At 34.9% G+C, this 27,880-nt stretch overlaps 2 pseudogenes; both read left to right on the top strand.

Moving 5' to 3' along the window:
- Positions 1-2,979: 2,979 nt before the first annotated feature.
- Positions 2,980-8,943, top strand: LOC122360863 (annotated as a pseudogene).
- A 24-nt stretch (positions 8,944-8,967) lies between these two features.
- Positions 8,968-26,635, top strand: LOC122360414 (annotated as a pseudogene).
- Positions 26,636-27,880: the final 1,245 nt, after the last annotated feature.

Below are 27,880 nucleotides of genomic sequence, written 5' to 3'. Positions count from 1 at the left end.
TATTAGAAGTTAAAAAGCTCACCTGGCAGCATTTCTGGTGTGATGTTGATTATATTTCTGTATTTTGTCCCAATTTACGGGCCAATCCAAAAACATTTTTACATACAAAGAAAAAATATATGAATGTTAGCATTAAAAATACTTACTAAACATTTTATTTATTTATTTTTTGTGTAAAAAAGTTATATTAAATTGTTAAATTGCTCATTTACATGAAGATCATACCACAGATACCACTGAATACAGCTATAAAAAGGTGCTGACATTTTATTTTAACAATTTTACAGCTTAAATACACTATATTTAATACATGGAAATGCATTTATAAAATTATAAGCTTTATATTTCCGTTATTTTTATTATACACACACTTAACAAAAAAGAAAGGAATTAGTGATGACATTATTAAATAATTTACTAAAAGAGATAAAAAAAAAGCAATGTTAATGTTACTGTTATTAAAATTGAGAGTAAAGATGTTCTCCCTATTCAACAAATAATCTTGATAAAAAATTATCCTGGTATATTATATCCTGGTATAATGTTAAGCAACACAACTGTCTTCAACACTGATAAGGACAAGAAGTGTTTCTACATTAACACCAAATCAGCATTTTTTTAATTTTTGAAGGATAATGTTATACCAAATTAGGATTACATGAATAAATGACATTTGTAAAATAGAACATGTAGTTATTTAAACATTAATAATATTTAAAAAGGCTATATATAGTTATTTTAAATTTAAAAAATGCAGTTTAAGGTAAAACACAATATTATAGTCAGTATGTTATCTCAGAATTTCAAATTGTGCACTATTGCCATAGTGTATAATCATCGCATTGATATAGATCACCATCTGAGCAGGTCCAGTGAAGTAGAGCTGGAATGACAAGAAGCCTTTCCAACAATGGTGTCTTGAATATTTATTGGTATCTCCAGAGCTCTGCTGTCTATGTGTTGACTGCTCTGCCCCTCACTGCCAAAAGACTGTCAGTCCAGTGTAGCGATGGACTCAGGCCCCTGTTTACGCAGGCATAAAGGGACTTTTCTAAGCCTGAGTGGACACATGTCTTTTTTTTTTTGAAAAGCTGGCTTGTCCATACCTCTCTTGCCAGAAATTGTCATGTGGGATCTGCTAGTTGATGTGTATGGGAGTGTGATGGAAGATTCATGAATGGAAGGCTTGGCAGGATGGCTCTGCTTTCTGGTTCCAGGTCTCATTTTTATTTTGGCGAGAAAAATCCTGTTAGGGCTGATTTATGATCAGTGAGCGATGAAATGGACTCAGTCAAATTTTTTTGCCATTCTAACATTATTGACATTATTGTGCTTGCTTGAATAATATAATAAAGTTGCAGTTTCCTTAATGTCAGTTTCTGTTTTGAAATTGAGCACCGTTTGAAGATAATAAATTAAAATATAAAAATTTTATATTAAATTAAATTACTTTGTTGTTTAATTAATTATTATAAATTTGTGAAAATGTAATTTAATTTAATATTTTTGTAACTAATTTAATTTAACTTTTGAATGAAAATTTATTGTAAACAGGTAAAATGAAGTTATTTATTTATTTATTTATTTAACTTTTTCAGAATTAGGTCTTACAACCAAAGTAGTGCTTGTAACAACAGATATATACTTATTTATGGTTAATTATGGACTTCCTATGGTCAACAAATTGTGTGAAATCTGCTTACAGGGCATTTGCTCATTGTAAAAAAAGGACAATTTCATTCATTTTACTCAATTTATTTTGATATGTTTGTTAAGGTTTACGCATTTTCTCCCAATCCTTTTACAACTCAAGTTTTTTGGCTATCTTAACATGCTCTTTAAATGTTTACTTTTTTTTTAATAAACGTCAAGATGTCACAAAATAGAGGCAATTAGTGCTTTTCTGATGAATAGTCACAAGGCGCGTTCTGAGAGGTTAACAAGTTGCCTGATGTATAGCAGAGCAGATGTTTCCTGACAGCAGTGTCAGAATATTCCCTGTACAAACAACAATTAGACGGAGAATGGATGTATATTAGTCATCATCAGAACTGTACTATTTCCACTTTGATAAGTGAGATATATTTGCATATTCAGCAGCAGAAATAAACAGCTGCTTCGAGGTCCATGCCTTCTCGATTGATGTTTATTCCTTCCAGGTGAATTCTGAGTAGGTGGCACAAGCAGCTTTCCCAATAAAACAGTGCCAGCTGCCCCGAGGAAGCCCCTGTACACAAAGAGCAAACACCTGGAAGAGTCAGGAAAATATTTCTAGATCTTAATGATGAGAAATTGCGGTGTCTCCAGATGGTTGGTGCAAATTAAATGGGTAACTATTTTGATGTTGAAGTGAACATTTAAAAAAAAGAGATTTGGATAAATATGATATGAAAAAATTAGGCTGAAGTTGTAATTTAGAACCTGGCTTGAAACCCTCAGGCCATCTAAGATAGATATGAGTTTGTTTCGTCATCTGAACAGAAATGTAGAATTACATTGTTTGCTCACCCAAGGAATCCAATAAAATTAACATCTTGTGAAGTAAAAAGCTGCATGTTTCTAAGAAACAAATCGGTTATTTTAGCATTTTAACTTTAAACAGTCACTTACAAAATACTAATCTATAATGAAGCATGAAGCAACACTGTAAATCTCGGATGCAACTCGTCGTACATCTTGGATGGGTTTTGATTGAAAATTACATTTTCATGTGAGCTTACAGTTCATAACAGTACATATACAGTTCAGTAAACATCCACTTTGCATGAATGAAATACATTATTATGATAGACATTTTACAATTTTTTCTATCTTTTTCAATGGTAAAATATCTTCTCTGTCAGAAAGGAAGCAAGCAAGCTTGGTGTTTACCCCTACGCAGAGAGCAGACTGAAATGAAAAAGAGCAGAATCCTGCGTCTCTGAGCTGCCTGAGGAAAGTTAAACAACTGAGACTAAACCATGACTAGGCGGCTGAGGGATGTCAGATAAAACGAACCCTTTTCTTTGCCTGTACGAGGTGAGAGGCAGATACATTCTTCAGGAACAGGGATTTAGCAGTGACATCTTGCTCTGAGATTTATTACATTTACTGGTTTCATTCGAAAGAGCTTTACGAAAGTTAACTTCTGATGATTATATGGCATTTCAAATTGTCTTAATGAGAGTGATTAAGCATACCATATTCTCACGAGTGTACTTAATTAAGTTTTTTGTTTATCTGCATCCTCTGTATCAAAAAGCTTTGCTACATCTTCTATTAGTAATTGTCAGTTTTTGTGATTGTTTCAATTCAAAGGGACTTTAGTTGAGACTGATTAGAGCAATTAGGATAAGTGCGCTAAGAAAAGAAACTAGAGTTGGTTTTCCTGGTTAATGGTAAGATAAGTAGAAATGGATTGGATTACAGTAATTGATCAGTTCTTTAAGGTCACTTCCCAGATCACTGATTCCATGTCGATCTGGTCCTGCGTATCAATACTTGTCAAATATCTTTTGACTTCCTAATCAGGCAGCTTGTCCTGAGATTAAATATTGACCTTAGAAATCCTACTTGAAAGCGATAAACTTAATTAATCCAGCAGAGATTCTTCTGAACATTCCCTACAGTGAATTCAGCCCAACTGGAAAATAATACCTGTTGTATATGGTGTGAACCAATCACTTTGCAAAATGATTCATTGCACCTGAAAAATCGCATTGCAGTACAGTATACCCTCTTGTTTGCTTCAAATGTGAGGATATAAAGATCTTGTATTCCATGCATTGTGTACATACTGCGGAAAAAATAGCTATTCTGAACATAAAGTAGATAATTGTTTTCTGGTGTGTTCACAGGTGGACAGGACAGAGGTGATTCGGAGCTGTATAAACCCCACTTTTTCTAAGGTCTTCACCATGGACTTCTACTTCGAAGAGGTCCAGCGACTACGTTACTGAGCTCCACGACATCAGCAGCAGTCATAATGGCATGAGAGAGGCAGACTGCTTGGGAGCCATGGGTGCACACTGGGCCAAGTGAGCACAGATATTCAAGCGGGCTATGTGTGGTTATTATGGTTTGTCTACTTTGCTTGGCAATGATCATTTTGCTACAGGATCTCTACATGATCGCTGATTGCACACAGTCAGGGAAGAGTGGGGTCGGCATTGTGCCCAAATCAGATGAAGCATCCTAATTAAATAATCACACCAACAACCGTTAAGAGCATTTCCAGACATTTTACGGGTGATTGAATTTTGAAACGTGAGCTGTCTGTGTATCTGGCTCAGTGTGGGGAGGACGGCCGGCCCAGATGGGCCATGCTATTCTCTTATCTGCAGTTTGAGCAAATGGAAAACCAGACACATGATCTTCCGCCAGATGGTTAAGATTTGCAGTTTCTCAGTAAAGAATTTGCTAGTAGCTTAAAGTGTATAACCGATGCCAATATTCATTTTGTTCAATATTCATGTGTTTATCTTTTTGCATCAAAGCCACTTTCTAGGGCCGCTTTTGTCTCAGAGGAACTGGGTTGTTTGTTTTAATTCAGTCTGTTTTGGTTGGAGGGGGGAGGTTAGTGTATAATTGTTGAAATGAGCTGTGTTTAATAAAGTGAGAAAGCGAGGTGTTGACACTCACTCATACGGAGTTTCTAGGGGAAATAAAACCAAAAGCTCTCCCTCCTATTTATAAATATTTAACAGCTAATAATGAAGCACTTATCTGGAGTGGATAAGACTCCGTGGTGTAATTATGAACTAAGCTTATATGCCAAATTCTCCCTGAGGTGTTATTATGTGCTACGTTCTGCACATATTCTTGTTTTTGTGCGTGGTCTGTCCATCAAATCAAGGCGGCCTCTGAACGACTTAAAATATCTTATTTTTCTCCAAATAGATCGTCTCCCAGAGAAAATTCACCAAAGCCTTGCTTAAACAGGGCAACACAGTTGGGAAATCGTCTATTACGGTGAGCACCCAAATCCCATATTTATCTGTTTGCTTTCTCTCACACTCTACTTATGCAAACATCCAGCAGTGCACAACACCAGCAAATGACCATGCACAAACATTTCATGGTCTAACCTTTAAAAGCTTTGCACTTGCTTAGAATGATCAATGCCACTATTGAACACAGCTAGAACGACTTCTCATAGTACACAAGAACCTTCCAGAACAGTCAGATGTGGAATTGAATGCGAGCTATGAAACAAAATTGCAGAAAATAGCCTGAGGTGCTTGTTAATGCACACTGACAGAACGCAGCAGCAATAGTTGAACATGTAAAGCTCAGTGGGTGAGGAGAATGAGATCTATAAAACAAATGCCAGTCTTCGTGGTTAGCTTCTGATTCTGTTTTCTCTTCTGCTGAAAACAATTCATCACTCTGTATCTCTCCAGATCACTGCTGAGGAGCTGACAGGAAATAACGATTATGTCGAACTCTCATTCAGTGCGAGGAAGCTGGATGATAAGGTAGGAAGACCTCCTGTGCACTTTTATTCAGAATATAAAATTATCTTATGTAACAATGCACTTAAAGGGATAGACCATCCAAAATTAAACTGTTGTTATCATTTATTTACCTAACTTTATAAAAGAAGAAGATATTTAGAAAAATGCTGGTAATTAAGTCCCGTTGACTTCCATAGCACTAGAAAAGTTACCACAAAAACATTCCTAATAGTAATAGTTAATAGTTAGTAGGTAATTGTTAAGTTTAGGTATTGGGTAGGATTAAGGATGTAGAATAAGGTTGTGTAGAATAAGGGATTAATATGTGCTTAATTAACATTAATAAATGGCTAATATTCTAGTAATATGCATGCTAATAAGCAACCAATAGGTGTAACCATACAATAAAGTGTTAATGTTTTTTTATTGCTTAAATAGTTTTTTTTTTTGGTGCATTAAATTGAAAGTAAAAGTTTTAATATTTCTATTTCAAATAAATTAATTCCTTTAATTTTCCTATTAATCAAAGAGTTCAGAAAAAAAAATATTATTTCCACAAAAATATTAAATCAAACAGCTGTTTTTAACATTGATCATATAAAAAATGTTTCTGGAGCACCAAATAAGCATATTAGAATAATCTCTGAAGGATTATGTGATGTAAAGGATTCAGCTTTACGTCACAATAATACATAATAAACTATATTAAGTTAGAAAACATTAAAAAAATTTTTTTTTAAAAATTCGCAATATTTCTGTTGTATTGTATTTTTGATCACATAAATGCATACTTGATGAGCATTAGAGACTTCTTAACTTCTTAACATAAAACTTTTTTTTTTCATCATCTCTCTGATCCTTTGAATTTCTTTTGTGGCTGTGCTTGAGCATGTTTTCTGTTCTCTTGCATTGGGACTTGGGTTTGCTGTCAAGTGTCAAATATAATTTAACTCGCCCATCATTCAATAACAGCCTCATGGCAAAGTTTGCTTTTCATTGTGAGTGGATCAACAGAGCAATGTGACATGAGCCGCTGAAACTATTGTGATCGGACAGAAATGATCAGGGATGCTGTTAAAAATAAATTTGAGCTTTGATGAATCCCCATACTCGGAAATGCGGTCAGACAGTTGAGAAAAGACAGTGCAAGAGAGAGAGTGATAGAGAGAGTACTATTCCTGTGGGAGACACAATCAACTCTTGTCAGTAGGGTAATTACATTGGACTAAAATTAATAAGAGGGATTAATACAAGCATAACAAATGATCCACAGGAGCGTCTCAGTTTCACACAGAGCGTCTCGTACTGCTGCTTGACAGGGCGTCAAAAGGTAGAACAGGAAAGCCTCCTTTAAATCACTTTTCATTTAAGAGTCCTTTTCTTCTCCTAAGTCATAATCCTTCAGTGAAAATCATATCCTCTGCATCAGAGTAATTAAAACTTTGATTAAGCTTCTAGACTGGAAGAGAGATCAGAGACCCAGGCTCTCAAGATTCTCTGATAACTTTTGATAAGTTGCTGTTTCATTCTCACATCTTAAACTTTGGCTGAATGCCTATAAGAGAACATTGCTGTAGCAAACGACATCTTTGAATACTAAGCTGTGAGTGGTCTGTTGTGACTCTTCTGTGCATGTGGCTCTTTTTATGTGTTAAAGTTGTTCGGAAAGATCTGAAAGTCCTGAAAATGGCTCCTGGTGATTCAGTGCGGTTTTGATCATTCAGCATACCTGCCGCTGTCCTCTGAGGAAAAGCGTTTTATAGGCATAATTAACTGAGGAAAATCTGCTACTGTGGGAAACTTCAAGAAAAGCATAGTTTTTTTTATTGTCAGCAGATAATGATAAGTTTTGCAGTTTGAGATTTACACAATATACAGTATTACAAGTGCGATAAAGGGACATGTGTATGCATATTTCATGTGATGTAATTGCTGAGAATAGTTTAAAAGAAAGGAAATATTTTTCGGGTTCGTTGAGTATTGCTTGTTACTTACTCAGAATACTTCATTAGAATATTAGTTTTTTTTTTAGCATAGATACCAGAAATTATGTGTGTGTGTTTATATATTTAAAAAGGTTTAAGTTCAGTCTGTTTTTGAAAGAAAAAAGTTATGCTAAGAATGTTAATTTGAATTTAAGAAAGAATATGTAGATAGTTTTTATTAATATTAAGGATATGTTACAATGATAAAAAGTGATAGTAAAGATTAATTTTGTTGATTTCTATTTTTTTTAAATGCTGTTGAAAAAAGTATCACATTCTATGAAAAATATTAGCAGCAAAATTGTTTCTAATGATAATAAAGTTATTTTAAAGAATATTAAAATAGAGAAATATTAAAATTGTCATAATATTCCACATAATCATTTTTGGTGTGTACTCTATGTGTACTCTACTCTTTATACCCTCTCTCTCTCTCTCTCTCTCTCTCTCTCTCTCTCTCTCTCTCTCTCTCTCTCTCTCTCTCACACACTTTCTTTCTCAAGTCATTGGTGTTTGCTGATGAGTTTTTGGCTCAAGGTCTACATTTAAAGTCACACCAGAGGTGTTTAGCTGGGGATTAGGACTTCACTTTCTGCAGAACAGTCGAGCTCTTCCACTGAATCAATCATTTCTTCTTGAACATTGCCTTATACATGTAGGATCAAAAATAGATCCTATCCAAACTGTTGTTATAAAACTAGAAGCACACATTACCCTACAATATCGTTATAGACTTAGTAGATTTGATTTGGAGATTTGGATGTAGATGTAGATTTTTATTATATTATATGTAAGGAGAAATTTTACTATTGTTGAGAGAAGCGTAATAATAATATGTTTTAAATAGCAGTTTATATGTTGCAAAGGCAAAGAAACAGATTTAGACCAAAAGAGAGTTTCTGAAAAATAATAAAAAGATTTCAAATAAACTAGGGGCATTTGATAGCATTTATCATGTAATTTTAGTGGCTTGATCATCTTGGCCTATATTGTATGGTGCTAATAATGACCCATTCGTCCCCCACCATATTAAGATTTGATCAGGTGAGGAGACCCCTGAGCAGATAGATAGCAGGAGAGATGGGATGGGACCTCAAATGGTGGGAGCACAGGGAGCTGCTTGGAAAAAAAGTTACCAGCAAGGACACAATTCATTTTCAATGACAGAGGCAGGCAGAATTTAGAGCAGGTGCAATCGCTGGAAAGAGTGGGGTATATGTGTAAGAGCAGTGTTATAAAATGCTCATCCTATGAATGAATGATCCACTTTTGCAGATTAAATTGATCGGCCTAAATATCTAATATTTAAATACAATGGTACAGTTAAAGAAATTAGCAAAACATGTTACAAGCGGTGGGTTGCTATAAATTATATTTCATGATGCTGGTCTAAATAAAGATGCACATTAGATGCATCATATTATGGAATGCAAATTCTCCAGAATCACTTTTTTATGGCGCTATCAACTGATCTGTGTTTGTTATTCTCTCAGGATTTTTCAGCAAGTCGGATCCGTTCTTAGAGATCTACAGGGTGAATGCGACAATACTCAGCAACTAGTACACAGAACAGAAGTAAGACAACCATTTCTCTTTAAAATCTCTCAGTAATAGGGGTTAACCGACACGAATCCCTCTCTCTTCTCCTCTGCGTACAGACTGTCATGAATAACCTCAATCCAGTGTGGAAGACCTTCAAGACGTCCCTTAACTCACTCTGCAGTGGAGACCATGAACGAATACTAAAGGTAAAATATGTCACTTGATGAATGTGTATTTGACTTACACTAACAAATAAATACATGGATCCGTTTTAATTTAGTTTTACATTTACATTAGCATTCACAATTCTTATTCCTGCCAGATGGCAGCTTATAAGAAGCTTAGCAGTACATGCTTTGCTTTTGTAATTTGATGTAGTTGTTCTTAGGTAAAAATGGTCTGCTTTTTACCTGTCAATAATTTCACAAAACTTTGGAAGGCACTTTAGCACTTTGTGAAAAGTTATTTTATTATTGAATTAATGTAGATGTACATTTCAGTATTCCGATTTCAGTACATTTCCAGTAAATATCAACTCTTTAGTGAGATGCTGTTGCATACGTCTCCTTTTGTATTACTGGTTTAAACATATAAGCACTATTTTAACACTGCGTCTTGAGAAATATTTCAACCAATTTGCGATGATCAGTCTCAAATTATCAATTTCAAATTAGACCAATCTACCTTTATATAACACACTTTAAAAACTATCACAGTATAAAGTATGTACAGAAAAATGCTGATTTGCATGGTGTTTTGAAATTTAATGAGTGTTGCTGGACCACCTTGTGTGTTGAGATTAGATATTGCCTGATTAGACTGGATTGGATTGGTGAGCATTTGTTTCAGCAAGGATTCACCAGGAATTCCCTTGTGTTCTGCTTAAATATGTGCATTTGCTAATTTACCTCGCTCTTTCCCCTCTCTGGCCTTCTCTTGCCTCATTTATTCGTTCGTCTTTCATCAAAGACTGCTTAACTTAATTGGGAAAGGAATTACTCAGGGAAAGTTTGAGATGTGTTTAAGTGCACCAATTTAATATTTAAAAGTTGCAGCTTCTATAAGAATCGGAATTAAAGTACCCTCTGTTAAATTATTATAATCATGATAATAAATATGCATTTCCCCACAATAATGATTTTTTAGATAAAAATCTGAAAAAAAAATTGGAAAATAATTTGTCTGCTTTATACATGCCAATAATTCAGAAAACATTATGACCAGCATAAACCCTTGCTGCTACTTTTCCAAAAAATATTACTTTAGTTCATTCATTGATTAACTGGTCGATATTAAAAACATATGTACTACTAGATTTAGAGACATGTTTGTTTTTTTTTCATTTAACTTTCAGAAATAATTTCCAGAACAGTCTGTCATTCTATCTTTAAGAAATTTTTTTATAACATTTAAAAACAGTTGCTTAATATTTTTATAGATTTATTTTAAGCTTATGTGACGGAAGTTTTATTATTTTTCTATTTTATGATCTTGTACATGCACTGCGTTAAGCTAACTGAGACTTACTATAGCATTTGTCATTGTTCTTTTGTTGATTTTGATCGCTTCCATTGTCCTAATTTGAAAGACGCTTTGCATAAAAGCATCTGCTAAATGACTAAATGTAACACATTAAAAAAAAATAGCATTGAAGCCCAGCGTTGCACTGGAGTGATGGAATCTGTGTACTCCAAGAACATTTAACATTTAAGTTGCTTTTGATCCCCTATAAACATCTCTTAAGGGCACCTGTGTGCCTCTCGTCTTGCTTGTAGTGCATCAGCATACCGCTGCATGTGGCCTTCCTTCTCCCTTCATGACTGAACAAAACCCAGACCTTATTAAAGCAAACGGCTCAGCCTCATTTAGTAGCAGCCTTCCTCCATGCCATCTGCAGAATCACTCACGGACTAGGCTCAGCTCACAGCTGGAGCTCACCCCATTCCCAGACCTGCCCTTTAGGAGTCCATTAAAGCGCTGCTGTCACACCACTCGGAGCAAAGGCGATCTGTGTGGGAAACGTGTCTTCCTTTTAGAAGCTCGGCTGAACCCTTAACTTAACTCATAATGACTGTGATTGATTGGATCCTGCCGATATTCGACAGGCCTTATTATGACTCCGCTGAAGCGTATTGGTTGTGGTCTAATGAAATATTAATTTTCTTGTTGTATACACTGACTTTCTCTATTAAAAAGAGTTTAAATGATGACCTAGACACTTTCAGACATAGTCTATCATGAATATTCAGCTCTCAGCGTTTCTGTGGGATACTTAATGTCACTGTTCGCACATCAATAGTTTGTGGTACACCTGACTAGAACCAGTACACCTGAACATAAAAATTGCAAAAAAGCAACCATATAACCATATATTGCTGTATACTGTCTCCTGTAATCAGCTATAAGTGAAGTGTTTGTCCTTCAGTTGTAATTTCTTTTTAAAATTGCTATTTATACTGTAAATACTACCTTTAAAAATTTTGATTCAGTAAGATTTTGGTAGCACAAAGCCTTTATGTATAATGTATTATAAAGGGTTATTAAAAATTATAATGCATTATAATAATTTATAATATATAATGTAACATCTTGTCATAAATAACTACAACCAAATGCATATTGTAACAATTAATTGATAAGTAGTTGATAGAATTTGACAGCTGAGGTTACAATTATTCATGAGATGTATAATTATAAAGTCAAGGCATAATTAATGCATTGCAATGACTTTCTATTATGCATTATACATAAAGGCTTTAAGTAAAGTGAAACACTGAATTAGAATCAACCATTCCTGGGTTCATCAAATTTTGAAATACTAGTCATTATGAAGGGTTTTACAGCTCTTTAGTTAGGTATGCTTTTTTACCTTACTGCTTAAATTTCCTCCAAGATGTTTGACATATTAGTGTTTTTTTAATTAATTAGAATTATTTGATGGATTAGAATTAGTTTTCGTTTAAAGCTGAAGTGTTTAAAGCTTTTAAAACAGCTTTTTTTTAATCTAGGTTTCATCGCTGTATCTATTAATACTTCTGTAGCTTGGACAGATAGTCCAGCTTTTTCAGGCTGATGAAATGGCTACAAATGGTTATAGTTACAGTTGTAGTTGGCATATGCTGGTATACAAGAAAAACTACATACATCAGCGTTAAATTGTGCTTGTCCAACTTATTTCCGTCTTGCATCATAAAAATATGAAAATGTGATAGTGGAATTGCTTAGGCTAAGTATAATAATGTGAATACTGTGAATAAAAAGCACACACTATGCACACATCTCATCTTTTACAGCAACATTATATAAGTCAACCCTCGGTTGTCCTGAATATTGCAGAAAACCATCAAACTTTAATTAATTTGTAATGTCACTTTATGTTTAATGCATGAATGCATGAGGCACAGTGATGATAAGTCTGCTCCAGTTCTTTCTGCCGTGTGTTCGGGCTCCAGACATTTGTGGCGATCAGCGTTCTCTGTGGACCCTATGTAGGCAGCCAGAGTGGGTTCAACAACAGTAGATGGTGTGCACATCCATCAGAATATCTTTTATTTCTGCTCCAGAGGAATGCTGAAAAATGGTATCCAAACTATATATCTGTAGAGAAAACAAATGTATTCGAGAAGGATGGGAATGTGAGGAAAGAGGAAATCAATTGAAATGAGATGAAAAAAAGTCAAAGACGCAAGTTAAATCATGCATACCACTGGACCAACACATAGGCTTTAGTGATACTTGCTTTAGATGCCTTATTCATATTAAATTTCAGCCTTTTGTGTTCTTGCCCTAACATCCAGTGTACAGTGTGGGACTGGGACTCGAACGGGAAACATGATTTCATAGGGGAGTTTCAAGCTACGTTTAAAGAGATGCGATCAGCGATGGATGGAAGACAGGTAACATTTTTAAATTTGCTATGAAAAATGTATCGATTTATTTTAGCACTTTCACGAACAGCACACCGAGAACACCATCTACAAGGCGAGCAGCTTTTCTTTTTACCAAGTTGACTTTATTTGAAACGGCCCTGTGAGATATTCAGAGCAGGTTAAGCTTCTGATGAGTAGGAACTAGTTTGGTTCAAAGAGCAATCAGCGAAAGTGAAAGATGAAAGAGGAATTGAGGTTATATCAGGAGATCTTCATGTGGGTCAGTTTATTTTCTTATATGCTTTAAAAGTTTTTGTGGAGAATTACCTTCAGCATACCTGAGCTGAACGGCTGGATTTTTCTCACATATTCTCATCATCTAAAAAAGATAGATGTATAGATCGATAACTAGACAGACAGACAGAGAGATCGATTTGGAATGATTCAGTGATCGAATCTTTGAAACCAAATTCTCTTCTATAAACTCAAAATTACTTACTGCAAAAAAAGAAGGTACACAGTGTCATTCACACAAGCACTAAACACAGAACTGATAACAAAAACTAAGAAGAAACAGTGAATGCAATTAAATACAATAAGGGATTCTGGGAACGTCAATTTACGCTTTATCCCTGTAAATGGAATGGAAAAGAATTTACCATTAACTGTTTAACAGGTTTATACTGTAGCACATACAATTTTTTCTCTTTTACAGTGTAGAACATACAAAAAACAGTACATTTTGACATTTTTTGGGGGGGAATAAAATGCTTTATATTATTAAGCCAATTATATATGAACAAATCCCTCTGAAAAACCTTTAGGATGTAGTCAGGGATAAAAATGTAACGTCTAGTGTATGTGAGTACTACTGAAGTGGAGATATATGGCTTAGTGTAGGAGAAAAAACTCATTTTGAGAAAACAGCCTTTAATGTATTGTCATTTAAATCTTTTGACACAAATAGATGTGTTATAGACGTGTTATAAAAGAAACACTTAACATTGTCTTTTGGATGTTTTCTTTCCACTTGTCTGAAAAATACTTTATGAAAAACCAAAAGTCCCTAATCTCAAATTTGACAGGCGCATGAAAAAATACAGGGTTTTTGCTTGCAGTGTCTCCCCATAGGAAGGACCTGACATTCACATACCAAAAAACAAACGAACAATTCACTCTAATGGAATTATAAGTGGAGTAATTGAATAATTAGCATGATTTAATTTAATGACACAGCTGATGGAAAGACTTTGAAACGCTGTTCTAAAAAATCTGTGAAGCTGTGCACTTTAAACATCAGGCAAACACACGAAAAGAGTTACATCAGAATTCATAACCCTGCACCTGCTAGGTCTCTAAGTGTCCATTAAGTAATTCTTTATATGTTTAATTTGGAGTTAGCGCATTATTACATTTCGTGACCATCATGCTGTTTACAAACTAAGCAAACTGGATAATTGCATTTTTGTATGGTAAAAAATTTTAAAACAGAAAATGGCCACGTCCTCCTCAATAGTCAATAACGAGTATTCTGTGTTAAAGAGTATTCAGTCCCTATTAAATAGTGTACAATGAGCAGCTTGCTCTAAAAATGGATCCAATGAATTACCATTACTGCTAAAGACTAAGCTAGTATCTCTTCTGATTTTGAAAACAATAAGTCATTGTCTTTTAAGCTGTCAGTTAATTGTAACTCTGCTAAAATGCACAGTTACAGCTGGATGACACCTCGTTCTCTTGTGAAGTCCCGAATGCTTTAGGCTGGTATCTCTATACCGCAGGCATCAGTACCAGAGTCTGCTAATTATTTTAGAACATTGCTTCCAGGCTCGACATCATTCTTCATTATTATGACTGAAATTGTTGTTTTCAGAGTCTATTGTCGACTAGAGCACTTGTTTTTGGCCTTCGCTGCGCCAATGGGAAGCGATTATGCACCATCTCACACATTGTAATGAAGCTATTATAGTGTCCAGGATGTCTCGATCGCCCACTCCAACCAGTAATGATGGAAAGCTAATAGTTTGTTTTTATTATTATTTTTATATGTTTGAAACAATGACAGGTCCAGTGGGAATGCATAAACCCGAAATATAAAGTCAAGAAGAAGAATTACAAGAACTCTGGGATTGTCATTCTGAATCAGTGCAAGGTAATATTTTTTTCATCATGAAATTATGCTCTCTAGAGGACCTTGTCTCCTCCCCGTAGGCCCTGTATTTCAAAAAATGGCAGTGTCATGCTGTCAGCAGAGGCGTTGATGGTTACAGTAGATGGAGGTGGGAACTTCACACAGCTAGAAGTCATTCCATCCGGCTAAAATGTGAGATCTCAGTTCTGCAAATGGCGACTGAATTTGATCATAGTTGACATAAATTAGAAGTGATGAGAAGAAGATAGCAACACGAAAGTGCTTGAATTCACGATAACCTGTACTTTTGTACCCACAGATCATTAAGATGCACTCCTTTCTGGACTACATCATGGGTGGTTGCCAAATACAGTTTACAGTAAGTCCAGACAGATACAACACATTTATCTGTGTTTATGTCTTTAAAAGCAATCATCCATTATTATTTATTTTCTCTCTGAAATCAGCATAGATTGAGGCAGTTTTGTTTAATGAATTATGTTATTATTAGTCAGAGCACTCATGATTTATTATTCATTACCATGTACATACTAATGGGAACAGGAAAAACAAATTGTCATTCTGAGTGTTTATTTTTTGCATAATTTATAAAGTAATAATTATCTCACCTGCTACCAGCAGTGTTATTTTTGCATGACACTTTGTGTGCACCGTAGTGTTTCATTACTTTTATTATCTGTCACAATACATTCTTTCTGAATTGTTCTCATATACATTTTCCTGAAAGGGTTTTAGAATTAGTTTCAGTTAAACTAATCACATGTTTGTTTTATGAATTTATGTAACATGCATTTTTAATAAGCGTTGATATTTCTCTAGAAAGAAAACACATAGACCTGCATTTTGTACAAACCTTTGCTGCTTAAATATGTTGCTGGTGCAAGTACTAAGGATAAATGCTATAAAATTCATATGGGTTTTTAATGACTCATTTGATTCAAAATACACACACACACACACACACACACACACACACACACACACACACACACACACACACATATAAACAGACAGCACAAACATTGAAAAACATTAAATTATATGACTGCATCATCATTAAGAGTTGCTAATAGAGATCTTTCAGGGTATAAATATTTCCTGATATGGAGTGTTAGACACTTTTATTAAAATTGGTTTCTAAACGGTTTGAGGACCACTACTTAAAATGACATGGGTTTTATGATCATGAATCAATCACAAGTCAGTGAAGCAAGTCCATGCTACTTTGGTCCACAACTTACGGTATATAATGGGAAAATTGTGTTAAGAAGTATGTTATAACTATACAAGCCAGGTATATTTTATTTGCATGCATAGCATCACGCCTACATAAACTCGTGCATTTTACAGCTCTATACAATCTGTTTACTCTCTGTCAATGACATTAGGAGACAGCTCTCTGTAGCGATTCTCCACATGGTGTATACATTTTGAGTAATTAGCGTCAAAGCACTACTTTGATTGCTGCTTGTCTTTTCAGGTAGCGATTGATTTCACAGCCTCTAATGGGGATCCTAGAAACAGTTGTTCGTTACACTACATCCACCCCTACCAGCCTAACGAGTATCTGAAAGCTTTAGTCGCAGTGGGGGAGATTTGCCAAGACTATGACAGGTGAGCCGGCTAAACAGCCAATCAAATCCCAACTTCAGCTCTTGAGGTTCTCAGTTGTTCAGGTTCACACACATGTGAGTTTAGTTCTCTTTCTCAGAGTGTGCAGTATTTTGACAGTACAGTGAGTAAAGTCCCAACATTGGGGTTTTATTTTTTATGTAACGTGTAGGCTGTCTAAGAGAAGAAAAATGTGAAGGAAACAAGGGGTCAAGGTTTGGCTGGTTAGCATGGTCCCAAAATCTTGTGTGGATGTGGATGCATCATTCACCATTGATGCCCATTTAGAAGTCATCGTGTATTCTGACCAAAGAACATTTTTTACAAGAAGGAAAATATAAATATTTCATGCAATAGTGGGTGTTTTACACATAGTGACTGATTTTTTTTCTTTTCAAAAACTGAAAGCCCTGGAGCACAGAGAGCAATATGCAGGTCACACATTACTTTATACATGATGTTATGGTTAAACCAGTTTGAGACTAGTTTCCTTAGGAAATACCTTCTGTTAAATTCTGTTAAATCTGTGACTGACATGCTGCTGTAGGCACAAAGCTAATATGAAGAATTGTAATGTCCTGTACTTCAGAGATTAAATGGGAATAACAGTTTGTAGTGAAATAATAAAATCATTACACTGAAAACGTACAATGCTTTTCACTTTAAACAGTAAATAGAGAGTGGTTAATGTGGTTAAAACATTTTTATTTTGATCTTAATTTACAAAGCTGCTCCATTTTGCTGTAAAAACAGTAGAATATGTCATCCACAGCCTAGACCTGTTTTAATTATACATACGGTAAAGAAAGCAAAACAAGGTGGGAGTTACATTTTGACAGACAGCTTGTTATTTTCAAACCTTATTTTATTAAAACTGTGGCCTTTGCATTTTAACAGTCGGTGATTATTTAGAAACCCCGAAGCAGTTTTTGGATAACATGCTAAATCCCAGCGTTTTTTGACCACTGTAGCTGAGCTGTTATTCTCCGAAAGGTCATTCAAAAAGCTCATTTCCAGCACCATGTCGAGCTCCGGCGTCACTCCAGAACCCGATGAATACACATCCATCAGGACGTTCGGTTGGGATGAAATCTGAAATCACAGCACTTGCTGATTTGGCAAGCACTAACAATAACAATTATGCAAATCTGTGTCCATTACAAATGAGCAGTGATGAGAGCCACTGAGACAGAAAAGCATGATGAGAAATTTGGTAAGTAATCCCCAAGATCCTCAATTCCTGCCAGCTCTAATCTCCTGTCCGTTTTTGTTTCCATGCAGTGACAAAATGTTCCCAGCGTTTGGCTTTGGTGCTCGAATACCTCCGGACTTCAAGGTAACTTCTTTATCATTTATAACAATGGGGGTACAATGTTTTTTTTTCATTAATGGGATGAAGAGTAGACCGTGTTTCTAATTAGGCTTCCACTGGAGTAATGTATGAACTAATATCAGCAGGTTCATTTCCCTCCGACAGATAATGTGCCTTTGTGTTGAGCTGAGTGTGTTTTGTATTCATCTTAGGCTTCATCTTAATTTTGACTAGATATATTGAATGGACTGGGATGTATTTGAAGAAGTAGTATTAAAGTATTTGAAGAAGTAGTATTAAAAACATGTGTTTAATTACAGTGTGACGTGAAGGGTCTTGAATCCCTGAAGGGGTATTGACCAGCGATATTGACCAGCTGAACTTACTTTATCCTGCTTATTTCAAGACTACTGACTTCACATAAATAAGTAAATGTATATTAAATATTGATTTAAGTTTGATTTATTTATTATGTGAGGCTGAGACAGCAAAATGGTGGCAAAAATATGAAACTAGTACAGCTGTGTGTTAACTCAGATAAAGACAGTTAATTTCTAATTAAAAATTAAGATGTACTTAATATATTTGAGAAAAATTCTTAAGAATTTTAAATACATTTTTAAAGAAAATGTTATCTTATTTCTTAGTATTTTCGTGAATCCTGCCCCAGGTGCCTGGGAAAGTTATATAATTTAGCTACAGAATACAACAGCTGTTATAATCAAGACAGCATGATTGTGAGATTAAACAAGAATCCATTTAACAGGATGTTGTGTAATTTTAGACAATATTGCCAGAAATTGTATGTTTTTGTTTTCACCAGAATCAACACTCACAGAACAAATGAATGAATAAATCATTGTTTTGAATTGGTTCTATTTGTTGAATGGGGTGAACCAGTTCACTAAATCAGACTGAATGGTTTAAAACTGGTCGTGTCTCGGATCAATAAATGAAGTAGCCTCTCAAATGTGTTTGATATTCTGACTCAAAACGGAATATTGTGGTCATAATATTCGTGTTTGAATTAAAAATAAACTCTTAATAAATATAAATATAATACAATTTGTTCACTTGAGGTGGTTTTTTACTTTAAATTCCTTCATGCACATCAAAAAAGTCATGTGATTTAACACGATAGGACAGGAAAAATTGCCTCTCCTTCTTTTCTAAGTGATATTTAGTAGCAGTTTATCAGGAAGTGACAATTTTGTTCTCTCGACTCATTGGGTGGAAATGATCCATTATCCATTATTATTATTCTTGCCACAAATAGCCTAAGAAGCTTGTTTCTTTTTTCTTTCTTTTTCCCTCAGGTTTCACATGACTTTGCAGTAAACTTCAATGAGGACAACCCAGAATGTGCAGGTATGATAAAGCATTCATCCCAATATTTTATCTATTCCAGGCCACATATCTCAAATTATCTCCTCAGTGCTGATGCATTAACTTCCCCGTGCGATCTTTGCCCACTGAGACTGAACTACTTAAATCATCAACACAACATTGGCAAAGTCAAACAGTCCCCCACACAAAGGAGATCAATATATGCATAGCTGAATTACAGAGCTATGCTATTGACAAAGGTGGACGCATTAATGTTTAATGCTGCTATTAAATATAAGGCCTGAGAGAAATGTCTGAAGGAGGGATGCCTGGATAACGTGGATAACCTTCTCCAGTAATTAGTCTTACATTTTAAAGGAATAGTTCACCCAAAAATGAAAATTCTGTAATCATTTACCCACCCTCAAGTAGTTCCAAACCTGTATGATTTTTTTTGTTCTGCTGAACACAAAGGACGCTATTTTGAAAAAGAATTGTAGCGCGGCTGTTTTGGGTCACCAGTGGCTTCCATAGTAGAAAAAAAAACTATATATGGAAGTCAATGGTGACCCAAAACAGCCTTTTCATTTTTGCCTAAATTATTGCTTTAAGGCTTGGTGAAATAATAATGGCATCTTGCATTTGATCAGGACTTCTTGTACCGAGATTTAAGACATTGCTTAATTTTGTAGGATACACATTTACTTATTTTATTACAGTTTCTTACCAGTCTGCTTTTTATCTAAGCGCCCTGTGCTGCAAAAACAGGATTGTTTTACCCGTAATCTGCTGGCATGCTTGCATCATTGCAACCTGTTTAAAGTTTGAAACTCGTGTCTCCTAAAAAGGGTGTCTGCTATCAGATCAGTAAAGATGAAAATATAAGAACAATGAATGCTCGAAATACAGAAACAGATGGGAGAGTAAAGTAATATAAATGATAATTCTGTCAAGCCTCTGCCAAGCCATCTATGCATTCAAATGCAACCCAACTCTCTTTGGGATGGGCTTGGCTTGGAAGTCAAGTCAGAAGTTGCATATGATTAGATTTTGTATTTAGTTTGCTCTCAGGTTGTGTTCGGTGCTTAGCTTTCCCATCATCCCTGTCGTCAGCCATGAGCAGGATGAATTGATCATCGCTCCAGTGTATTGGTGTCAGTTGATTTCCCTTGCTATTTCTGTTCCACCTCTATCAGCGCAGACGCACCAGGGTGGCGCCCAGAATGGGCACAGACCACTCAGCTTTTGATCAAGCAGCCAGGCCTGTCTCTTCCAGGAATAGAAATGGCTCGCAGCCCCACCAGGACACATGCCAGCCAATCTACCCTGAGCAGAGAGCGCACCTTGTCTGGAAAATCCTGCAAGAGAGGCACACGGTTCGCTTCAATGGTGTAAACGACATTGGCGTGCAATTATGAGTCATTTTTACTTTCTAAATATTGACAACCCATTGCAGACAAGATGTGGCGAGGCGTCTGGAGAGCACGGTTGTTTGCTTTCCATGAAAGAAACCAATTTGTAGTTTTCTTCTCACTCTTTCAAAGTCATTCATTTTAACAGTTTTGCTTATCTGTAGACGTTTGAGCAGTGGGGTGTACACATCTTGCTACAATCAAGAAGTCAAGGCTAGCAATAACCTGCTGGAAGAGGTCATGAATAAACTACTATGATGCCATACCAAACTTTGCCCATCATGGCCTTTCCAATAGCCTTGAATTGTGACAAAAACTTTTACTAAGAAACACATAAATTACAAATCATTATGTCACCTGTTCAAGTTGATAAAATAATTTCTGTCATTTTTATTACAGTATAAATTATATACGCATCTCTACTAGCACTGTATTGTATACTAGCAAATGTATTTCACAATAATGTTTTCTGTTTATGATATATTTTTAAATGTTATTACTCCTAAAAGACTAATTAATTCAGCCTTAGTGGCACATAATCGTTCAGAAATTCTTCTGATATGCTGATTTGCTGCTCAAAAACATGTCTTATTTTTATTACAATTAAAACAGTTGTGCTGCTTAATATTAATTGTATTCATTTTTACAATCATTTCGTGGAAAGTATAATACAATTTGTTCAAGGATCTTTGATAAATATAAAGTTTATAGAACTGCATTTATTTTTTTTCTTTATATACACTGTCAAATGATTAATCGCTAAAATATCTAAAAGTTTTTGTTTACATAATATATGTGTGTGTGCTGTGTATATTTATTATGACGTGTATGACACATGCATGTATATATATTTCAGAAAAATAGGTTATGTTTATATGCTAAACATATTTATAATATAAATTATATGAATATAAACGTGCATTTGTTTACATAATAAATATACACAGAACACACACAAATGCCAACCAAAATTTTTATTTTGAATGCGATTAATCGTTTGATAGCACTAATAAATTTACATTTCTTGTCTAAGCTCAGAAATATTACAATTTAGCAGAGATATCATAGAGAAGTCATTGATTTCCATTCACGCTTTCTGCAACGTTTCACTCTTTCAACTCAGGTATCATTTAGAATTTCGAGTTTCCAACTTGGTCGCTCAATAAATATGAAATTTCTGATGTCCAAGGAAATAAGAATTCCCATGAGCAGGCATGTCGAAGACTTCTGAGGGGGAAACATGCTAGCTAAGGAACAGCCTTTGAGATGAATATTTTTCTCCATATAGACCTTCTCGGCTGTAACACATCCAAAACTTTGTGGCTTGAGGAGAATTTTGTTGGCCGATGCAATTACTTGTCTGTGATTAGAGATGGGGTGGAAAGGCAAAGAGCTCATTTAGCTGCGAGTGCGTGTGGTTTGTGAGACGGTTCACGTGTCAATGTCAGTCAATGAAGCCTAGGTGGAACTCCCAATGTGATATCACATCTAACAAGGTTTACAGCTTTCTATTTGCAGAAGGTGATGGATTTTCGTTCACAGTGCTAAGATCACAGGCAGACACAAGGGCACACACACGCACGTCACATGGTGAGACATTCTCACAGCAGCGGTGTGAATTGGCCCAAATGTGACTGTCGATGCATGAAGACTTGGAAGGTGTTATGATGAAAGGACGTCAGCAGTAGGTTAATTCAAACCTTTTAATGTCATCAGCATGACTTATCCTTTAAAGAGCCAGTGCAGGTTGCGTGTCAGAGTTGAAGAGTCTATTAGGGTCCAGCGCGTCTCTTTGATTCCTCTTTGGGGGGAAGCCACTGAAGCGATTACATCCATTGACCTCCGCTTTGAAAGTCTTCTCATCTTAATTCTGCTGCCGCACAGCGTGGCATGCTTTCACCTTTGAGCCCCTGTTTGTGCATGTTCAAGCTCACAGGTGTTAATTAAATGAAACAGTTGGAGACGTGGTGAGGAGAGACAGGCTGACCTTAAGATTCATGCTCAGCAAGTCAGTAAACAGCATTACTGCTTCATTGCAGTGATTGAGCCTTCACTGACACTCATTCCAGTCCTTTTAAATGTAATGCGCGATAGTTTACATACCCCATGAAGAGGCTTTAAGCATTGGAAAAAGAAAAAAAAATACAGTAAATGATCAAATATGAGACAAAATTATTTTAGTATCATATTAACTTTTTGAATGTTTTTGTTTAATTTTAGCAATTTTGTTGTCATTTTATCAGTTTTTGTTTATATTTTTTATTATATAAATGTAAATTTGTTTAGTTATTTTGGTACTTAAACTCAAAATTTGTTTTGGCATCTGAAATAAAGTTTAAGTTTTTATTTCAATTAGTTTTTTTAATTATTTTATTTACCTAAGTACTTAATTTTAAAGTAAATATAAATGAGAAATTTTGCCTTAGCGATTGTGTTTATTTTATTTCAAACAATTAAACTTTAAACATATTTCAGATAATATATATTTTTATTTCATGTAATAATTTTTTTTACATTTTAGCTTTCATTTTGCAATAGTTTATTAAGTTTTAGGCATTAGTACTTTAAATGAAAAGAAGAAATGTAACCTTGACAACGGTCTGAAATAAAATTAAGTTTATAAGTTATATTTGTTTTATTTTTTTATTAAAAATTTTTTTGCTTGTTTTTTCTATTCTTTTTCTTGTTATTATATATTTTTTAATTACATTATTATTATTATTATTACATTATTATTATTATTATTTAGTTTTAATAGAAATAACCCTGGTATTTTATTAGTGAGAAGTCTGTACCTCCCACAGCTCTAGACCTACCTTTTTAAACATTGCAGGTATTCAAGGTGTAGTAGAGGCCTACCAGAATTGCCTTCCAAAGATCCAGCTGTGCGGTCCAACAAACATTGCCCCGATCATCCAGAAAGTGGCCAACTTTGCCTCTGAAGAAATGCACACCAAAGAGGCCATGGTGAGCCTGTTTCTATTCCACCTCTTCATCTCTAAAGTTTCTCTTGTTCTAAGTTGTTTCTTTTCATGCCTCGTTGCAGCAATACTTCATCCTGCTCATCCTGACGGACGGAGTGATCACAGACATGGCGGACACTAGAGAGGCGATCGTCCATGCCTCTCACCTGCCAATGTCTGTCATCATCGTGGGGTGTTGGGAATGCAGACTTCACTGACATGGAGATGCTGGACGGTGATGACGGAATCCTTCGTTCGCCCAAAGGAGAACCAGTGTTGCGTGACATCGCATTACAGTTTGTGCCGTTCCGTAACTTCAAACATGTGAGTTTACACAGTTACATTATAAATGTCTTTATATATTCTTATGCTGAAATAGAGCCTGATATATATATATATATTTATTTTTTGCAACTTTTCTAATTTTTGTTTTGAGTTTCAGCAAACATTTCAGCAAACAGCTTTTTTTTCAGGTTTCATTTGAGGTTTTTTCAATGACTTGGATTTCAATTTATTTGTGTTGCTGATTAGCATTCAATTACTAGAATATCAGCCATTTCTTAGTAGTAATTAAGCACATATTAATGCCTTATTCCATGTCACTTCATTATACCATACAAATATACCATACTACCATACAAACTATAAATAAGCAGCAAATTAGGAATTTATTGAGGGAAAAGTCGTAGTCAATAGTAAATAAGTGTTCTGTATTCTAAAGTATTATTGAAAACTCACTGAATGTTGAAGTCAAGAAAAAACCCAGTGTATTGGTGATGTCATTCAGCATTGTTTGAATCATAATTTATGGACAAAAACAAGGTTAAAAACAGGGCCACAGCATATGTTTATTATGTCTATTTAGTTGTAAGTGGCTAGTGTTTCAGAGCCTCAGAGATCTTTTCATAACCCACGTCTGAGCTCCCTTTACTTGCAGTTGAAAGTTAAAATGATTATACATGCAACTGAACTGTAGATCATGCCCTTTAATCAATGCGTCGCTATGCAGAGGTTTTCATCCTGCATCTTTATAATGTCTGAAGTACCTCTAAGGAGAATCTCTCCTGGTTAATTACTCCCTCCTTCCTCTGTGTCCTCCGTCTCACATTTCCCATCCAGACTCGGAGCAATCTAATAACCTTTAGCTTGACTGCTCCATTAATTACCACATCTTCTGCCGGTCTCTGGTGGAAAACAAACCACAGAATGCAGAGAGAAGCGTTACCTCTCGAGTGGGTTAACTAGAGTGTGACAAACCCCACAGTCCTTGCTGTTCTAAAGGATTGCGTCTTGTAAGAAAGAGCCAAGAGGTCTTGTGAGGAAGGTGTTTAATTCTGTGATTTTCAGAAAATTATCATGCAGTATTTTGGGGTCTGTAAGATTTTATTTATATTTAAAAGAAATGAATATTCTTATACAGCAAAGGTTAACTGATCAAAAAGGACATTTATAATATTATTAAAAAAAATTGGGGGGAACTTTAAGAATTTCAAAAAAAGCTTCCACTAAATGTTTTTAACAATAAAATAATATTTTATATATATATATATATATATATATATATATATATATATATATATATATATATATATATATATATATATATATATATATATATATATATATATATACATATATATATAGATACATATATATATATATATATATATATATATATATATATATAAAATATTATTTTATTGTTATTGTATATATATATAATGTTTTCATATATAAGTTTTGTATTTGTAACACTATCGGGTAGCTTTAGGTTGGGATTTGTTGCAGGGCATATTTTCAAATATTTTTTAATGTTAGAACATTAACTTTTAGCAACAGTCCACAGTGAACTGCCGCAATACATACCTTTGCCAATGTAATAAAATGTATTGAACCTGTTTCTCTTTGAAACTGAGGCAAAACATGCAGTAAGGTACATAAAGATAGCATTGCACAAAACGTGCACAGAGGTTTGTATTTTTATGAGACTAGGTTGGTTAAATATAGGTTTTATTAGTTCAACTTAATTATCATAATTTATTTAACAGTCACCATATAGAATCTATAATGAATGAATCTATACATTGGACATGGCATGTCTCTAAATGTGACAGATGTGTCCATATAAGCCAAAGTGACGGTTTACTGGGAACCTCTCGGGAAATATGCCGAGACTTGTTTTCTTTCCAGACATGTTCTGTATTGATAGCTCCTGACAAACACCACCATCTCAGCCGTGAATCTCTTCTCCTGCATCTAATTGGCCAGCAGGGGTTGGAGGGGTTTGACACGGCTATCCTCTGATTTCCTCTCAGCTCCTCTCAGCGTCTTTGAGTCACACGAGTCACATTCGCTCAAGTTTCCGGATGTTTTTCATCACCGTGCATGTGGGTTTCAGCAAGTACAGTATCTTCACACATCATTAGCGCGGGAATGGCAAACCGGACCAGATGGCGAAATGGATAAATGGCCCTGAGACTGTTGATTCACTCTTTGTTTCTGTTCTTTTTCTGCATCTTCTCAGGCCTCTCCTGCTGCTCTGGCAAAAAGTGTCTTAGCCGAAGTCCCGAACCAGGTGGTGGACTATTACAACAGCAAGGGGATCAAGCCCAAGTGCCCCAGCGAGTATGAGTCTTCCAGGACGTTTGGTCACTGAAGCGCCGAGCTAACGCTCTTTACAAAAACTAGCACGTTTCTGTGAATTTGAAACCTAATCTGTTCTACTTTGTTTCGTGTGCATGCGTAGCCTGTGAGGCTTGCATAGGTGTTGCAATGCTACCGTTCCTATTATGTACATGTGTACATGTACAGACTTACAACCACGAAGAAAGCAAAAACTCTAAAATTACTACTGATGTAAGCATGATGACTGGGATTAGCTGAGGAATAGTTGGATTATCTGTTGTTTTCTTTTCTATAAAGGTTTATTGAGATTTTGCTAAATTTCGTAACGTTCTTACATTGTAAAGCATTTTGGATCTTAGAGAATGAATAGCTATTTGAATTAGATTATCTGTGGACATTCAGGCTTTTTTTTTGCAGATGCAGGGCCAGGTGCATGATTGTATTTTGCATGTTAATAATAATCCAGCCTCGTTTTTCTACTGGTCCCTTTTGGGGCCTGTTATTGATTTCATGTGAAGCTGCTCTTCTGAAACGGTCCACAAATAAAACTTTAGAATGAAGTATTTTTTGGTAGTTTTAAGTGATGATGTAACAGATTGTTTGAAAATAAAGTTTGTGTTATGAACAATGCATTTTTTTGTGTGGATTTTGAAGCAACAAACTTTCCAAAGCGTCCATAATATAAATAGATGTTTTAAGGCATCAAATTCCAAAAATATTTAATGTTTAAAAAATATTCTAGACTTTTGATGAGTAGTATTGAAAGAAAAGTGATATAAAATCTAAATTGTTCTAAAGTCAGCATTATGCAATATAAACTTTCAATTGCTAGAAAGAGTTTTTTTTCCTCAGAATTGCAAATTTAAATCTCAGACTTTGAGATATAGCCCTACAATTTTTAGACCATGTCTTTTTCCTTTTCAAAATTATCCTAAATAACTTGCAATTGCAAGTTCATATCTCACAATTCTGAAAAAAAATGTCAGAATCATAAGATCCAAACTTGCATGCAAGAAAAATCTTGCTATTGTATCACACATTTCTGAGGAGAAAATTGCTACTTTTTCTAATTGAGATTATATTACGCAATTCTCAGAATTTCAAGATGTAACTTTGCAATTGAAATAAATAAAGATTTGTAACATAAAAGGGTGCAATTAACTTTAAATTGTTATTTAGGGGTGGAAACGAGCTCCCGTATCTATATACATACATACATACATACATATATATATATATATATATATATATATATATATATATATATATAAATACTGTATGTATATTCATAGTTTCAACCATAGAAACTGAAACTAGTGCACAAGAGTGTAAGGTATATGGAAACAACAACATGTACTACAGACTGACCTATATTTTGTGATACACTTACAATGAGATTTCATTTGGTCTTTGCAGTAGGCAGTCAGTCTTTCAAAGCTGAGATAATGTATGTATTTTTGAAACGGCTAGACATGCTCATTACAGGCAATGTCAGGGGACAATTTTTCATAAACATAAAACACAAAAAGCATCAGTGCAATGTGTGGGGGTCTTGAAACTGTCATAATGCAGGCTGGCAGACCTGCCATGAACCTCTGATGAGCCGCTGCGCTCTCTCACACGTCTGCTGAGGGATTCAGCTTTCCCC

The sequence above is a fragment of the Puntigrus tetrazona genome, chromosome 16, assembly GCF_018831695.1.
Source record: "Puntigrus tetrazona isolate hp1 chromosome 16, ASM1883169v1, whole genome shotgun sequence".
Lineage (NCBI taxonomy): Eukaryota > Metazoa > Chordata > Actinopteri > Cypriniformes > Cyprinidae > Puntigrus > Puntigrus tetrazona.
The sequence above is the reverse complement of the archived record's forward strand: the minus strand, read 5'-3'. Positions and strand labels throughout refer to the sequence as shown.